Here is a 19,317-nt window from a genome sequence, read left to right on the forward strand (position 1 = left end):
TGCGATATGCAAGGTCTCTGACCAGAGAGCAGTGTTGACTGCAGTAGGAACGGTGTAGCTGTAGCAGTAAGTTGTTGCTAGTGAGCTGTCTGCTCTGGTCTGGTGTGGTGTATCGTGTTGGCTGGGCCGGTCGCGGTGCAGCGATGTCGGAGCCTGAGTATTATTGTATAAGGTAAAAAGCAGCCTCACGCATGTGTAGTAATGTTATCTCAAGTCCCATGTAATTGTTTTAAAAATGTGCTAATAATAATCTTTCTCATATAAAGTAATTTTTAACAACCATTCATTTCGACTACGAAGGCTTTCCCGGCGTAATAATTTATAAAATTCTTCTCGGGTATGCAGCCGGATCATGACGTCTTCAAGACACAATATTTCTGCGGTCCAACTGTCCGCCATCATCAGGTGAGAGCGCTGGTGCACAATCTCGCCGGAACTGACTTCCCAGCGCAAGCGGCAGCCCATATATAGGCCGCAGAAGGCCCACAACGCGTGCGCGAAAAGGTGCCGTAGCTGCCCTCTAGTGCAGTAAACATGCCGCGCCGCCGGTGGTGGAAAGAGGCGAAATCGAGATATCGCTGTCAAAAATAAAAGAAAATTAAAAATTTCTATTCCGACGATTGAGACGCAGACCGTTGTTTTTTAATGTCGGATAACACCGGGTCCCAAGTCTTACTTAAAAGATAGCCCTTGTCCCTATTAATAAGATTGTCAGATAAACGAATCTCTATTGATTCTTTTAAAATACAGTCCCAATATCGAGATGCAGGGGCAACCATTTGTGTCGCATCATATTGCATTCTGTGTCCCTGGGTGAGACAGTGCTCCGCCACTGCGGATTTCTCGGGTTGAAGCAGCCGTGTGTGCCGCTGATGCTCAACACATCGGTCCTGAATGGTCCGGATCGTCTGACCAATGTAAGCCTTCCCACAGTGGCAAGGGATCTTGTATACACCGGGCTTCCTCAACCCCAAGTCATCCTTAACAGAGCCAAGAAACGCTCTAAGCTTGGCCGGCGGACGAAAAATACTTTTGATGTCATATCTTTTTAGAATTCTTCCTATCTTCGAGGAAATGCTCCCAGCAAAAGGCAGAAAAGCCACCGATTTGCAGGTATCTTCTGGTGGTTCAGGCGATGGTCCAAACTGGAAAGCACGACGGATCTGTTTATCTGTATAGCCATTCTGCTTGAACACAACCTTAAGGTGGTCCAATTCTTGTGTCAAGCTTTCTCCATCTGAAATGGCATAGGCTCTTCTCGCCAACGAAAAAAAAAAAAAAAAAAATTTTTAATTTTCTTTTATTTTTGACAGCGATATCTCGATTTCGCCTCTTTCCACCACCGGCGGCGCGGCATGTTTACTGCACTAGAGGGCAGCTACGGCACCTTTTCGCGCACGCGTTGTGGGCCTTCTGCGGCCTATATATGGGCTGCCGCTTGCGCTGGGAAGTCAGTTCCGGCGAGATTGTGCACCAGCGCTCTCACCTGATGATGGCGGACAGTTGGACCGCAGAAATATTGTGTCTTGAAGACGTCATGATCCGGCTGCATACCCGAGAAGAATTTTATAAACCATTCATTTCAATTTAAAGAATTTACTAATTTCTCCAATCCATGATCATCCCGATTATTGCAAAAGAAAAACCAGTTGTTTCCCTTTCATAAATGACAAATCTATCGGCCAGCATTGCACAGGGCTGTGCACTGAACAGAATGCACCAGCATACAACATGTAACTCTCTCGCACAGGTGCTCAGCATGCCGTTCGTGGGCATTGATGCAAACATCGACCCACTGTCGTACTGAATCTCGGATCCGCTGATATATCCATGTTGTATTGGGATAGCTGGACAGGTGGAGATGGGCGAGGTGCCTGGCCTCCACGCTCTCTGGACCTAAACGCACTGGACTTTTATTTGCAGGGGTATTAGAGGGCTCTTCTATATGGAACCCAAGTACAAGGAGTTCAGAGTCTCCGTGACCATGTAATGGAGTGCTGCGAAACCATACGCAAACGAAAGCGGGTTGTTGCAAGCATCAATGCTCACGGAGGGCATATCTAGTATCTAATATGAGGGAGGGTTGTATTTGGTATGCTGGTGCGTTTTCTTCATGTTTGTTTCCATGATTAATGAGTTGGAGAAAGTGATTTGTAACAAGCGAGCAAGGCGTTTCCAGACCTTCGTATTAGTTGTTGCAGATTTTTCTCAGTTTGCAATAATAACACCCTTACTTGTGAAAGATGTCTGCCACAATTACAATTTTCAGTACAGATTTTCTTTTGTATATTCTCTATCGCAGACAGGATGCGAGATATGTTCTGTACCGAGCAAACGATCTCTGAAAGCATGTCTGTGACAGTTCCAGTAGAATGCTGTGAGGAAACTGTATGACGTGACGGTTACGGCGAGCCATTCAGGCTCGAAAGCAGAGCATGGTTTAGTGGAGAACGTTTTGTTTGAGGGCCTGAGAGTTGGGCGCTAATTGTCGGCATGGCCTAGTGTCAGACACTGTCATAGTTGAGTAAGATTTAAGTAGAACAGTAGTCAGAATCTGTTGTTCATTCGCAGATGTACTATAAACCTGTGCCTATTTATTGGTTCGTATTGCAAGGCTATATGTAGTGGTGTTTACGACAATTTCAAGTACTTACGCGAGACCTTCTCTGTGTTCAGTCTGTACGGTCGTAGTTCGGTGAGATGGGAATCTTTCAAAGCACGGTGAAGGACTGGCTTTATGTTAATCTAGCTGAATATTAGGTTCCCATTTAGTGAACTTCTTTCAATACTATCTGATGAATATAGAATTGTTTTACATAAATATTTCACGTGTAGTGACTGAACGTACTGTATGATTCATGCACAGATGTTGTGTCCGTCGTGGTAGTCATCATTTTGCTTTAAGGGCAAAATGTTCAAATGTGTGTGAATTCCTAAGAGACCAAACTGCTGAGGTGATCGGTCCCTAGACTTACACTCTACTTAAACTAACTTATACTAAGAACAACACACACACCTATGCCCGAGGGAGGACTCGAACCTTCGGCGGGAGTGGCCGCACAAGCAGTGACTTGACGCCTCTAACCGCGCGGCCCCTTTCAGACTAATTAAATATTTTATTTCAAAACTAAAGTTTAATCGTAATCACTTGCCAGTACTTTAAAACTCTGATATCTTTACGGCAGAGCTGCACTTTGCAGTCTGCATAGAACTATCTCACGCAGTGTTTTTTTTCTGCCTTCAGCAAAATACTAATTGTCATCAACTGTTATTTCCATAAACAAATATATTTCAAAACCGCACTAATTGGTACACTTCACTACATCCTCTGACTGTTTTTACAGTCTAGAAAGCAAGACAGCAGTTCGAATTACGGAGAGAGCTGGAAGTTTAACACTTTCTATATAACGTGATTGCTCTGTCTTTGAGTTTTAAGATTTCTTAATACAAAGTTTAAGCTAAAAGACTGAGTCAAGCAGATTCACTACACGTAAACTGTTTACAAGCTCGGTTGCTTACATATTATTAATGTTAGTTCACGAGCTTATCACATCTTACACCGAGGTGGCAAACGTCATGGGATGCCTACCAATATCGCGTCGAACCTCCTTTTGTCCGGCGCAGTGTAGGAACTCTATGTGACATGGACTCAACAACTCGCTGGAAGTCCCCTGCAGAAATACTGAGCCATGCCGTCTCTATCGTCGTCCATAATTGCGAAAGAATTGCCGGTGCCGTATTTCGTGCACGAACCTACCTCTCGATTATGCCCAATAATGTTCGATGAGATTCACGTCGGGCGACGTGGGTGGTGCTCGAATTCTTCAGTATGCCCTCAAACCAATTGCGAACAATTGAGATTAAGGCGGAGCTCACCATCTGCAGCATCGCCGATAGAACCGACTGTGGTCCTTTGGTGCAGAGCCGAGTGGAGGGTCTGAGTCTGAGGCTCACGCGGTTCTGTGATCGTGTAGGCTGCAAATTCCTTGACTTGCGCGATTGGGTGGCGGGTTTCCGGGTTCCGCTTAATAGGTCAGGTGTCAACTACACACAAGAGGCGGCCGGTAACATGGCGAATTGTCTTCCATAAGGCTTCCATCGTTGTTTGCGAACATAAAGTCCACGAATGGCTGCAAATAGTGTCCAAGACGCGAAGTTAGCCATTTCCAGTCAATGATCGGTTCAGTTGTACCAGAGGAACCAGTACATTCGATGTAAACATGGTCCACACCATAATGGAGCCACCACCAGCTTGCACAGTGCTTTGTTGACGACGTGGTTCGATGGCTTCGGAGGGTGTGCGCCAAACTTGAGTACAAGCATCAGCTCTTACCAACTGAAATCGGGACTCATCTGAGCAGGCCACTGTCTTCCATTTCTCCAGTATCCAACTGATAAGGTCACAAGTGAAGAGGAGGCGCTGGCGACGATGTCGTGCTGTTAGCAAATGTACTCGCGTCGGTCGTCTGCTACCATAGCCCATTAACGCCAGATTTCGTGCCCTAATGCAGACGATCGCCGTACGTCCCACGTTGATTCCTGCGGTTATTTCACGCAGCGTTACTTGTCTGTCAGCACTGGAAACTGCACAGAAACACAGCTGCTCTCGGTCGTTAAGCGAACGCCGTCGGCGACGGCTTCTTTCTTGGTCAGAGGTAATGACAGAAATTCGGAATTCTCGGCACACTCTTGACACTGTGGACCTCACAATACTGAATACCCTATCGACTTCCGATATGCGATGCCCCGTGCGTTGAGCATCAACTACCATTCCACACTCGAACTCTGTTAATTCCGTCGTGCGTCCTCAATCACGTCGCACATACTCGTACTTTCACATGAATCACCTGAGTACGAATGACTGCTCTGCCTATGCACTGCCCTTTTATAGCTTGTGCACGCGATAGTACCGCCATCTGTGTATATGCATATCGCCATCCAAAGTCTTTAGTAATCTCAGTATATTACCTTCGTGTAATCCAGTCGCGTGTCAACTTACGCCTATTATTACACTACTGGCCATTAAAATTGCTACACCAAGAAGAAATGCAGATGATAAACGGATATTCATTGGACGAATATATTATACTAGAACTGACATGTAATTACATTTTCACGCAGTTTGGGTGCATAGATCCTGAGAAATCAGTACCCAGAACAACCACCTCTGGCCGTAATATCGGCCTTGGTACGCCTGGGCATTGAGTCTAGCAGAGCTTGGATGGCTTGTACAGGTACAGCTGCCCATGCAGCTTCAACACGATACCACAGTTCGTCAAGAGTCGTGACTGGCATATTGTGACGAGCCAGTTGCTTCGCCACCATTGACCAGACGTTTTCAGTTGGTGAGAGATCTGGAAAATATCCTGGCCAGGGCAGCTGTCGAACATTTTCTGTATCCAGAAAGGCCCGTACACGACCTGCAACATGCGGTCGTGCATTATCCTGCTGAAATGTAGGGTTTCGCAGGGATAGAATGAAGGGTAGAGCCACGGGTCGTAGCACATCTGAAATTATAACGTCCGCTGTTCAGATCGCCGTCAATGCGAACAAGAGGTGACCGAGACGTGTAACCAATGGCACCCCATACCATCACGCCGGGTGATACGCCAGTATGGCGATGACGAATACGCGCTTCCAATGTGCGTTCACCGCGATGTCGCCAAACACGGATGTGACCATCATGATGCTGTAAACAGAACCTGGATTCATCCGGAAAAATGACGTTTAGCCATTCGTGCACCCAGGTTCGTCGTTGAGCACACCATCGTAGGCGCTCCTGTTTGTGATGCAGCGTCAAGGGTAACCGCAGCCATGGTCTCCGAGCTGATAGTCCATGCTGCTGCAAACGTTGTCGAACTGTTCGTGCAGATGGTTGTTGTCTTACAAACGTCCCGATCTGTTGACTCAGGGATCGAAACGTGGCTGCACGATCCGTTACAGCCATGCGGATAAGATGCCTGTCACCTCGACTGCTAGTGATACGAGGCCGTTGGGATCCAGCACGGCGTTCCATATTACCCTCCTGAATCCACCGATTCCATATTCTGCTAGCAGTCATTGGATCCCGACCAACGCGAGCAGCAATTTCGCGATAGGATAAACCGCAATCGCAATAGGCTACCTTTATCAAAGTCGGAAACGTGATGGTACGCATTTCTCCTCCTTACGCGAGGCATCACAAGAACGTTTCACCAGGCAACGCCGGTCAACTGCTGTTTGTGTACGAGAAATCGGTTGGAAACTGTCCTCATGTCGGCACTTTGTAGGTGTCGCCACCGGCGCCAACCTTGTGTGAATCCTCTGAAAAGCTAATCATTTGCATATCACAGCATCTTCTTCCTGTCGGTTCAATTTCGCGTTTGTAGCACGTCATCTTCGTAGTGTAGCAATTTTAATGGCCAGTAGTGTATTTCGCAGCGCAAGGTTAGATACTCCTGTTCTTCTCTTGTTCTGTTCCATTAAATAAGATTAGTCAAATAGTGTTGTTATATTTTTTCATGGCTCTAAACTTTGTGTAGAAGAGTGCATTTTTTGCATGGCATGTTTGTGGATACATTCTCCCATGTAATCCGAAGTTGAAAAGAATACAGGAGCCTTACACTTTTAACATTTTATTTCCGAAGAATTGCTTCAGCCAAACATACGTCTAAATGACATATGCGGCTGACCACCTTGGGCGGAAACTGCGAATAAAGCAGTAATAAAACTAACGCATGCCAGCAAGTCTTTGAATGAACAATGGTGAGAATGAGGAGTGGAAGCGCCAGCGAGCAGACTTGTCGAGCAATCTGAGGCTCTAGCTCAGCGGTAGCCAGCCTTCAGTTACGCGAGTAAACTACCCCTGTCGCAAAAAGCGAGGACAGGCGGCTCGTAAGTCAGGGCGGTGTCTCGCTGACAACAGAGCAAACTGCTGTCCTTGCGTTCCGCCTCAGGTAATGCAGTGAGAATAGCTTTTAATAACAGTCGCAATGTTACAGTATTATCCGTTGTACTATTTATGTTTGTATTCATCTAATGTCAGTTGTCGTTACGTTGCAAGTGAAGCATATTGCAACTGCAGACAACTGTGTCTGCTAAATATCTAAGAAAAATAATCATTATCTGTATGTGGAACTCAATAAAAAGAATTTTGTGCAAACTGAAGCTACAGGTATTACCAAAGCTGACCCACGTACATGAACTGAAACAAAACAGCTCGAAGTTGTAATGCCTTCCCTCCTTCCTAATTCCAGTTGTCGTCCACAATAAGCAAAGTCTTTTATGAAAAATTTGAGAGGAGTGAAGATTGCAACAAACTTTCTAGTTTACTTAGCTTTTCTCGTAGGGTTGGCTCCAGTTCTTCTTGTCTAGGAGTCTGATTCTTGAAGCTGAAATTCTCGCATTTTAGATCCTCATGGTTGAACTGATCTAAATAAATTTGGAGATCGTTGTTGCAGAATTTTTTATGTTTATATTAATATATTTTGTCACAATTTAGTATTTCATGCAGTCTTTTGAATTTTCACATTAACAAAGCCGAAATTACGTTGTTCTCCCAAAATAGAAAAATATGTCCTATCACATCAGAGGCATGCTTACTACTCCTTCACCCTGCGGTAATAACCATATTCCAAAAGGTTTACCATTTCTCTTGACAAATGAATTTCTGTTAATTTCGATTATCATTTCATAAATGAATCCAGAAATAAACATAGCAGACAGTACTAGATTGTGTAATTAATAACAGAAATTTGAAGTGTGCCAAATAATTCGTAATTTCAAAAGTTCCTAAAAAATAATTTTAACTGTACATTCAGAGCTAGTACTTATCGATTGTAACATCGAAAATTAAGTAATCCCTTTTCACAAATTTTAGTTTGAAATATAACATATTGTGTATAGAAATATACAAAAGTTTTCAGAAAAGCAACTGAGATAATGACCCGTCCAAATTTCGAAAAATAGTACTGATATCGACAACAACTGTCGAGGAAAAGTAATGCTAGAGGAGGATGTCACGCTACAAAATCAATACTTGAATTGCGTCACTGCGTTTGGTACCGCAGTTCTAAAAATTAAGAGTAACAGCCATACACAGAGAAAGTTTATCAGCTCGTGGCAGGAATGTGGCAAGTGTACATTGAGGGCGCTCCTCCGTATCAGGGTGACCAACACTACTGCTCATCGTCGGTGATATTGTATTATAGAAAACGACAGAGAGGAACGATTGCCGATAAGAAAAAGTACAGATTACTTATGACAATATAAATTGCAACTGTGTCTCGCACACTTCCTAACAAGCGTTAATTTTGTTTTCGATCTCTAGAAAGCGATAGATAAAAGCAATCAACTAAGAATATTACCGTCATCTGAACAAATTAAAAGAGTTTTTGGTGTTGCTGAGCAACAGTCATACTATAAGTTTTAAATGAACACACCGCCATTTGACTGTATTGTTCTTTATTTAATTACGACCCAGGTTTCGGACTTTTATGCCATTTTCAAAAAAATGATTCATATGGCTCTGAGCACTAAGGGACTTAACATCTGAGGTCATCAGTCCCCTAGAACTTAGAACTACTTAAACCTAACTAACCTAAGGACAGCACACACAGCCATGCCCGAGGCAGGATTCGAACCTGCGACCGTAGCGGTCACGCGGTTCCAGACTGTAGCGCCTAGAACCGCTCGGCCACCGCGGCCAGCGCCATTGTCAAGTAATTGAGTTTATGTCATTAACATATATTGCAGGGCATCAAGCTCAAAACTGGCCATAAATTAAGAAAAACATTCACTCTACATCTGGTATTTCGTAGAGAGCGAATACTTTTCTTAATTTATGGTCGCTTTTGAGTTTGATGTCCTGCAATATATATTAGTGATAAAAACTAAATTACTTGAAAGTAGCATAAAAGGCCGAAACCTGGGTCGTAATTAAACAAATAACAATACAGTCAAACGGCGGTTTATTCATTAAAAAAAAGTTAAAAGAGGCCTCTTCGTTAGTCATTCGAACTCACATACAGGAGAACCAGTGTTGAAATACTTGTCCAGCCGCCAACATTTCCGGTTTTTTGTGGCATCCCTAAATCGCTTAAGGCAAATTTCGGAACTGCTCTTCTGTAAAACGCATGGCCAATTTCCTCCTCTATCCTTCCTGAATCAGAACATCTCTAATTATTTCGTCCAGTGGGCATCAGGACGTTAAATCGCTACCATCCTCACTTTTATCCTTTCAATGAGAATCGGACATGGTGTAAGACACAGTCAAATGATACGAGACAGATGGGGAAAAGGTGTGTGTGTTTGTTATTTCAAAAGTAATCGCCATAACTATTAATACTTTTACCCTACTTGTTACCAAGGTTGTTTCGACTACACTTCAGATGTTTCGCTGGGAAGCCCTCACACATCCTCCATGCAATCTCGAACTCTCTCCACGCGCTTCACAACTTTTGGGGCCCTGGAGAAACACATTCATGGGCGCCGATTTGCAGCGTGGTACAATCATGGTTCCATGGGCAACGGTAAATTTTTTTCCATGAAGGCATTGGCCGCCTTGTCTTCCAACGGGATAAATGTGTTAACAGTTACGGCAACTACTTTCGAAATGATAAACAGTACACTTACTTTTTTCCCATCTGGTTCATTTACATTTGACTTCTCCATATAATAGGTCAATTGCGCACCTGTAAGTCTTCTTTGCAACAGTAAGACATCTTTTCCTAGTGGCCGGCCGTTGTGGCCGAGTGGTTCTAGGTGCTTCAGTCTGGAACCGCGCGACCGTTATGGTCGCAGGTTCGAATCCTGCCTCAGGCATGGCTGTGTGTGATGTCCTTAGGTTAGTTGTACAAGAAAAATTAATTTTCGCACCAACAAAAGTTATTGGGCCTGTAAGTAGCTCTTCTTGTGCTACTTTATTTGGAGTCATAGAAAAAGTATCCACTGTCTTGTACACAGGCATTCTTGATCTTCTTGTATATCTCCTCCTCCTGTACGGCATGGCTGTGTGCTGCGTGCGGCTGCCTCGAGTCAAATGAGCGTGCTGCTGCCTGCTTGGCGGATGTACGTCACTGATAAGCTGGGCGCGGCAGGAAGTAAGCCTGCTCAGTAGCGCAATGGCGGCCCGGAAGCTGATTTTTCCAGCAGAGCGCGCTTAGTTAAAACTATAGCGCGCTCCAGCGAGCTCTAGCGGCGGCCGAGCGAAACTCGTTCAAGGTCACCCGCCAATATGGCGGAGCACACAGCCATGCATTAACACCCACCCACCTCCCCAGGGGTCGGAACCCCTGCAACCCACACATAGATTATAATTATAAATAATTAATTTAGACATCTAAAAGATAAGAGCTTAAAGTCGAGGTAGACTATTTAAATAAAAAAATCTCACAAAATAGATAAGGATGCTTAGCAACTTTATACTGAACAATAAAATAAAAAATAAGAGATAAAGGATCAAAAACTGAAACATATATAATGAAAGAGTGAACACAGAGCATGAAAAACAGGCCCAGAGAGCATCACAGAGTGCCCCAGAGAACATCCCGGAGTGCCCCAGAGAGCATCCCAGAGTGCCCCAGACAGCTAAAACACTAAGAAGAATCGCTTCTCGGCTTTTGGCAAGATCAATGCGTAGTAGTATTTAATACTATATGGCTTTGTGCGCCGCCATATTAGCGGGTGACCTTGAAGGAGTTTCGCTCGGCCGCCGCTAGGGCTCGCCGGAGCGCGCTATAGTTTTAACTAAGTGCGCTCCGCTGGAAAAATCAGCTTCCGGGCCACCATTGCGCTACTGAGCAGGCTTACTTCCAGCCGCACCCAGCTTATCAGTGACGTACATCTGCCAAGCAGGCAGCAGCACGCTCATTTGACTCGAGGCAGCCGCACGCAGCACACAGCCATGCCGTACAGGAGGAGGAGATATACAAGAAGATCAAGAATGCCTGTGTACAAGACAGTGGATACTTTTTCTATGACTCCAAATAATGTAGCATAAGAAGAGCTACTTACAGGCCCAATAACTTTTGTTGGTGCGAAAATTAATTTTTCTTGTGCAACTACGGAGGTTGTTACTGGAAATACTTGGTGAACTATTGCTATTATACGTGGTAGTGATAAACCATTAGAAGGTTTGAAGTCCTACTATGACAGAAACATTGTTGCTTATCGTACCTTTCCTTTGGTGTTCAGGGTGATCTATTAGTTTGCGGTTTATCAGGCCACTACTTCCTGCCGCGCTCAGTAGGCAGCTTATTTATCGGCAGGAAGTGTGACGTATGGCGCTGCTCTTATCAGTACTTGCAGGCAGCTGGGACATGTTTGGACGACTTCTAGTTGCTTTATATAACGAAGCTGCTGCATTTTATTTAATACGAGGCAACTGCATGCTTTAGACAGCCATGTAGCGTTGTTATTTATTACTAATGATTATAATCATATGTTTCTCTATTTCTGCAGGAGTTCCGACTCCTGGGGAGGTGGGTGGGTTATTTGATCTATTAGTTTGTTATCTCATACAAACTGCTACACATTGATCTTGCCAAAAGCCGAGAAGCGATTCTTCTTGGTGTTTTAACTCACTATTTTCCCAAAATAGTGTACGTATCCGATCTCAAAACTAATACAAATACGAAATAAAGACTTCCGATGGACTTCTACTCACAAGATACATCTACTCAGCATTTCTGGCCATTTCTCACTAATATCATTTCATTTCATTCCTTCATTACCGGTGTCATCCTCAATAACTTTTAATTTGAGCAAATTCATTTGATATAAACACTTTAAAAAAATATTACACCACCTACATATCAGTGAAAGTGCACGGGCTTAGACTGAAGAGGAGCAGGGAATAGACAAATAAGTCTTATGAGATTAAAGAAAGAACTTTAATGTGAATATAAAGAAAAATAATACGTAACCAAAATGAAGGTAGTTTGTTGGGAAGTGAACATTCGTAAAAACAAATTCTGACTCTAGGTTATAGTAAATACACTGTTTACCAACTATATGCATTTAACATGGTTCGATTGTTCAGTTCTCAAAGCATATGTGGTAGTATTCTCTCTTACATAGCATTCCTCCCGGTATCGTTCCTCCTAAACTCTTTCAGATTTACAGGCTTCACATCTAGCGAGCAGCTGATCACTCAGTAATAGATAAAGTCAACCGCCAAAGGTTTGTAAATAATCGTTCTTCCTACACACCGCACTGAAACGAGAGAGGGGGGAAGTTACGGTGGCATACAAAGTCCGCCACGCACCACCAGGCGGTTTTCGGAGTACAGATGTACCCCCATTAATCTAGGCAATAGAAAAACATATAAACCACGGGAAACCCCGTCCCACTTTCCCTTCGCCCCTTTATTACTGTTCCAGTTGTGTGAGTTTCGTCATTCGAAGTCTGTGCATTTCAGTGAAGGAATCATCAGTATACAGTTATCCTGCTGAAAACGCGACGGTAAAAAAATGTGTAGCTCGGACGCATCTTGTTTGTTGTTGTTGTGGTCTTCACTCCTGAGACTGGTTTGATGCAGCTCTCCATGCTACTCTATCCTGTGCAAGCTTCTTCATCTCCCAGTACCTACTGCAACCTACATCCTTCTGAATCTGCTTAGTGTATTCATCTCTTGGTCTCCCTCTACGCTTTTTAAGCTCCACGCTGTCCTCCAATTCTGAATTGGTGATCCCTTGATGCCTCAACACATGTCCTACCAACCGATCCCTTCTTCTAGTCAATTTGTGCCACAAACTTCTCTTCTCCCCAATCCTATTCAATACTTCCTCATTAGTTACGTGATCTACCCATCTAATCTTCAGCATTCTTCTGTAGCACCACATTTCAAAAGCTTCAATTATCTTCTTGTCCAAACTATTTATCGTCCATGTTTCACTTCCATATATGGCTACACTCCATACAAATACTTTCAGAAATGACTTCCTGACACTTAAATCTATACTCGATGTTAACAAATTTCTCTTCTTCAGGAAGGCTTTCCTTGCCATTGCCAGTCTACATTTTATATCCTCTCTACTTCGACCATCATCAGTTATTTTGCTCCCCAAATAGCAAAATTCCTTTACTACTGTAAGTGTCTCATTTCCTAATCTAGTTCCCTCAGCATCACCCGACTTAATTAGACTACATTCCATGATCCTAGTTTTGCTTTTGTTGATATTCATCTTATACCCTCCTTTCAAGACACTGTCCATTCCGTTCAACTGCTCTTCCAAGTCCTTTGCTGTCTCTGACAGAATTACAATGTCATCGGCGAACCTCAAAGTTTTTACTTCTTCTCCATGGATTTTAATACCTACTCCGAATTTTTCTTTTGTTTCCTTCACTGCTTGCTCAATATACAGATTGAATAACATCGGGGAGAGACTACAACCCTGTCTCACTCCCTTCCCAACCAGTGCTTCCCTTTCATGTCCCTCGACTCTTATAACTGCCATCCGGTTTCCTTACAAATTGTAAATAGCCTTTCGCTCCCTGTATTTTACCCCTGCCACCTTCAGAATTTGAAAGAGAGTATTCCAGTCAACATTGTCAAAAACTTTCTCTAAGTCTACAAATGCTAGAAACGTAGATTTGCCTTTCCTTAAACTAGCTTCTAAGATAAGTCGTAGGGTCAGTATTGCCTCACGTGTCCCAACATTTCTACGGAATCCAAACTGATCTTCCCCGTGGTCGGCTTCTATTAGTTTTTCCATTCGTCTTTAAAGAATACGCGTTAGTATTTTGCAGCCGTGACATTAAACTGATAGTTCGGTAATTTTCACATTTGTCCACACCTGCTTTCTTTGGGATCGGAATTATTATATTCTTCTTAAAGTCTGAGGGTATTTCGCCTGTTTCATACATCTTGCTCACCAGATGGTAGAGTTTCGTCAGGACTGAGTCTCCCAAGGCTGTCAGTAGTTCTAATGGAATGTTGTCTACTCCCGGGGCCTTGTTTCGACTCGGGTCTTTCAGTGCTGTGTTAAACTCTTCACGTAGTATTATATCTCCCATTTCATCTTCATCTATATCCTCTTCCATTTCCATAATATTGTCCTTAAGTACATCGCTCTTGTATAGACCCTCTATATACTCCTTCCACCTTTCTGCTTTCCATTCTTTGCTTAGAACTGGGTTTCCATCTGAGCTTTTGATATTCATACAAGAGGTTCTCTTTTCTCTGAAGGTCTCTTTAATTTTCCTGTAGGCTGTATCTATCTTACCACTACTGAGATAAGCCTCTACATCCTTACATTTGTCCTCTAGCCATGCCTGCTTAGCCATTTTGCACTTCCTGTCGATCTCGTTTTTGAGACGTTTGAATTCCTTTTTGCCTGCTTCATTTACTGTATTTTTATATTTTCTCCTTTCATCAATTAAAATCAGTATTTCTTCCGTCACCCAAGGATTTCTACTAGCCCTCGTCTTTTTACCTACTTGGTCCTCTGCTGCCTTCACTACGTCATGCCTCAAAGCTACCCATTCTTCTTCTACTGTATTTCTTTCCCCCATTCCTGTCAATTGTTCCCTTATGCTCTCCCTGAAAGTCTGTACAACCTCTGGTTTAGTCAGTTTACCCAGGTCCCATCTCCTTAAATTCCCGCCTTTTTGTAGTTTCTTCAGTTTTAATCTACAGGTCATAACCAATAGATTGTGGTCCGAATCCACATCTGCCCCTGGAAATGTCTTACAATTTAAAACCTTGTTCGTAAATCTCTGTCTTACCATTATATAATCTATCTGAAACCTGTCAGTATCTCCAGGCTTCTTCCATGTATACAACCTTCTTTCATGATTCTTGAACCAAGTGTTAGCTATGATTAAGTTGTGCTCTGTGCAAAATTCTACCAGGCGGCTTCCTCTTTCGTTTCTTACCCCCAATCCATATTCATCTACTGCGTTTCCTTCTCTCCCTTTTCCTAATGCCGAATTCCAGTCACCCATGACTATTAAATTTTCGTCTCCCTTCACAATCTGAATAATTTCTTTTATTTCATCATACATTTCTTCAATTTCTTGGTCATCTGCAGAGCTAGTTGGCATATAAACTTGTACTACTGTAGTAGGCGTGGGCTTCGTATCTATCTTGGTCACAATAATGCGTTCACTATGCTGTTTGTAGTAGCTTATCCGCATTCCTATTTTCCTATTCATTATTAAACCTACTCTTGCATTACCCCTATTTGATTTTGTGTTTATAACACTGTAGTCACCTGACCAGAAGTCTTGTTCCTCCTTCCACCGAACTTCACTAATTCCCACTATATCTAACTTTAACCTATACATTTCCCTTTTTAAATTTTGTAACCTACCTACCCGATTAAGGGATCTGACATCCCACGCTCCGATCCGTAGAACGCCAGTTTTCTTTCTCCTGATAACGACATCCTCTTGAGTAGTCCCCGCCCGGAGATCCGAATGGGGGACTATTTTACCTCCGGAATATTTTACCCAAGAGGACGCCATCATCATTTAACCATGACTGGGGTGCAGCTGAATTAGTATAATGTAAGACGTCAAGGTATTTTCCTGAAGCACTCCAACATATGAGCACCATCAATTGCTACTTACAATTTGCTACATTTTTTGACCGAGTTTCTCCGATTTTTCAAGATCATCAGCGAAACTATCACTTAAATACGATACTTTAAATATTTAACTATTACCACAGTGCATTATTTAAACAAATAAACCGTCGCTATGTGCCAAATCTGCAAGGAACCTGCACCTGGGTTATTGATCTTCGCTGTCATATTTTGTTATAAACAACAACATTCTTTTGTAAGCACTGCAACGTATGAGCACCTCCCAATTAGAAGGTAATCTGTTGCAATTTTACCAGTTTTCTCCTACTACTCCACAATTATCCAATTTTCCATTCTAAGACATATGAAAATACATGATGTTAAGTGTTTGCCAATCACCACTGCACTCTGTTTTAATAAAGTATACTGATATCATAGGTTAAACTATTTCCACAACGCACTATTTTACAGCAGATGCACTCCTGCTACATACTTTCTGCAAGCACACCGATGTATAACTACATCCCTCCGTTCACATTTACAATTCGTTACAATGTTTTTAGTTTTCTCCCACTTGTCTAGACGACACACACATAAATACGAGACTAAACAATTACTACATAGCGGTATTTAAACAAATGTTTAACTGTTAACAATGATCACAGAGCGACAACTACGATATGGCTATGTACCAATTCCACGAGAAACTTACACATGCATTATTAGTGTGTCACGTCACTACAACGTTGTCTGACCCGAATATGACACTATAGGACTGTAGTTGACATGTAAATAAAAGCAGAAAAGGTCCACACAAAAGACATCGCTAAATTTATATGGTAAACTATTACCACCAACCCACCACCACCACAAGCATAAAAATGATAACATAGTGTGATAAAAACAATAGCATTACTACGATACTCCCTTAGAGGATTATAGTAGACATGTAAATAATGACAGAAAACCCAAGTTTTCTGTTCCAGGCAGCTACCACCAGATGTCACCACCCGCTACTGAAATCTGCATGTTTTGACTTACAGACATCACATGCTTTCGCAGCCAGCAATGGGCAAAATCATCTCACATAACTAGACAGAGTGAGAGGGGGTGGGGGAGGGAGAGAGGGAGAGTCATCCAGCTCGTCATGGCAGTCTCGATAAGAAGAATCCAGCAGGTGGTAACCCGCAGACATCACATGCTTTCACATCGACAACTGCCGAAAGCGTACGAATCATGACACATATTGCTACAGGAGTGCGAGTGAGAATGCCTTGTCGCTCTGTGTGGCACCGGCCAGCAGTGGTCGAGCATTCTATAGATGGAGCAGGTCACGAAAGCCATGTGCTCCTCTTTGCTGTTTGAGATATCAACCACGCCGCTTTGCAGTGCCATCGTCCGAATGCCAGGTGTACCGATAATCGAAGAAGTACGCTATTTGTCTAAAAACCAAGCTTTCCAAGGGGAGCAGCCTATTTTTTCTTTTTATGACTTGGCAATCAGTCGTTGAGGATATATCCAGAAATTAAGCCTTATTACCATTCCACGTATTATCAAAATCGTCCTGCAGAGAAGAACATTTTTTAAGTCGATTGTCCTAAAAAATTTCATGCGAGACTGGCAGTGACAATTATAGAGTAAGTTCTTTCGAGGACTGTCGGACCATGAATAGCAACCGTGATGGAGTCATTAAATCTGCGGTTACTTTAAGTATACAGTATTAAACCACTATTGCACATTGCATGTCATAAAGTAAGATGTGTCCTCAAGTTGGTTCCTACGATGTATTGCAAAATCTTGTTACCTACAAAGAAAAAACGAAAGCCAAAATCAATAATGTAAAATTTTTATTGTCCTTCAACGGTACTGTGATTCTTCGTGTAGCTTCTTTCCACTTCTCATTTCCTATGCATGTGGAATGGATGGTCCGTTGTGAAACTCATTCGTTGCAGACAATTTTCAATGAGTTAGAAGGTGGTTCCCAGCTGGGAACTAGAAACACAAAAGCCTACTGCATATGTATGCCATCCTCACAGCACCAGTTACCAATCATTCTCAGTGCACTTAGATTCTCATAGTGTCTCGTAACCTGTTGTATTTATATGTAAGCAGAGAAATTAATTCTCACCCTAAGACTCGAGCAGTACTCAAGAACGACTGCTGGTTTCCTAAATGCATCTATAAAACCAGTGTAACATAGCAAAGGACTCATATGCAGGAGAAAACAGCAACTATAGCGCATCGAAAACTTTACGAAACAATCACGTAACAGAATTTTATCAATAACTTCGGTTAAATTTTCTAGTGGTAGGAACAAGAAGCAAATATTAGAAAAGTGGTAAGACAAGGTTGTGCTCTCTCTCCTATTACATTCAATGCTAACATCTAGGAAGCTATAGACCAAGTTCGAGAAACTACTGAGGTGGAGATCAAAATTAATGGGCAGAAGATACACATGCTTCGTTATGCAGATGTTATTGCTATACTCACGGAGACAAAAGAAGATCTAGAGGAAGTCCTCAGAACAATGGAAAAAATTCTATGTAATCATTATGGAATGAGAATAAACAAGAAAAAGACTTAAGTGATGGTATGCAGTACAGGAGCAGAATGTGAACCTCTGAGAATCTGAATTGGAAGAGAGGACCTGGAAGTGATAGAGGTATTTACTTACCTGGGACGCAAAATCACAAGGTATGGTAGAAGCCGGAAAGAAATTGCGAACAGAATACAAAAGGCAAAAATTGCATTTAATCGTAGAAGGAACTTACTCACCAGCAACAGTCTGAAAATAAGAAAACATATAATGAAAGGTTTAGTTTGGAGAGTAGCCCTATACGGATGTGAAACTTAGACAATTGGAAGAGAAGGCGGCTAGAGGCCCTGGAGACGTGGTTCTACAGAAGGATGATGAAGATCAGCTGGAGAGACAAAGTAACAAATCAAGAGGTGCATAGAAGAGTACAGGACACCAGATCTCTGTGGCGGCACATCCAAACAAGAAAAGACAAACTTCTAGGGTACATCCTACGACACAACAACATCATTGTAACAATAGCAGATGGAGCTATTGAGGGAAGGAATCGGCGGGGGCGACCAAGGATATCATACATGCAACAGATCATGAATGACGTTGGATGTAACACATACGTGGAAATGAAGAGGAAGGCAGGCAGAAGAGAGGAATGGCGCTCTGCTGCAAACCAACCTCAGGGTTGAACACTAGAAGAAAGAAGGAGCGATCAGCACGAGAGTCTTATGGAGATGTCTCGTGTACTCAAATAGGAATCCCTGAAGGGAACATGTTCTTTTCGCGAAGCACTGCTCAGAAATTTTAGCTAACCAGCAAATGTAGGTGATCCCAAAACTGTCTATTGCCACCAACACACATTTCGAGAAAGGACCACGAAGAGATGAGAAATTACGGTGGCTTGCTTAGTACTGCAGCGCTGCTACATTTTAATGGCAAAATCTGTAAGAAGACGCGGAGAAACACTGCATTAGCTGCCGGTAGTTGGGTGAGCACGGCCTGCCTTCATTTGGGCTAAGCTAACAACAATGCTGACTAACTGCGGAACAACGGGCTACGCTCACTCGGTGTCGCCCGCCAGCACAGCGGTAAAGCACGTCACAGCCAAGGGGATTTCTTCATCATAGGCTATTCGATAATGTTGCCACTCGGCAAGAAGCGGACTATTGACATGACATGTGCGCTGCTATCAGGAACGAATAGGTATCGATTCTGTAGCAGAGACATTCACAACTCAGCAGTCTGCCGGGACGAAGGGGCAACGCCATATGATGAGTGACA

Source organism: Schistocerca nitens, chromosome 4 (assembly GCF_023898315.1).
Source record: "Schistocerca nitens isolate TAMUIC-IGC-003100 chromosome 4, iqSchNite1.1, whole genome shotgun sequence".
In the NCBI taxonomy this organism is placed as follows: Eukaryota; Metazoa; Arthropoda; class Insecta; order Orthoptera; family Acrididae; genus Schistocerca; species Schistocerca nitens.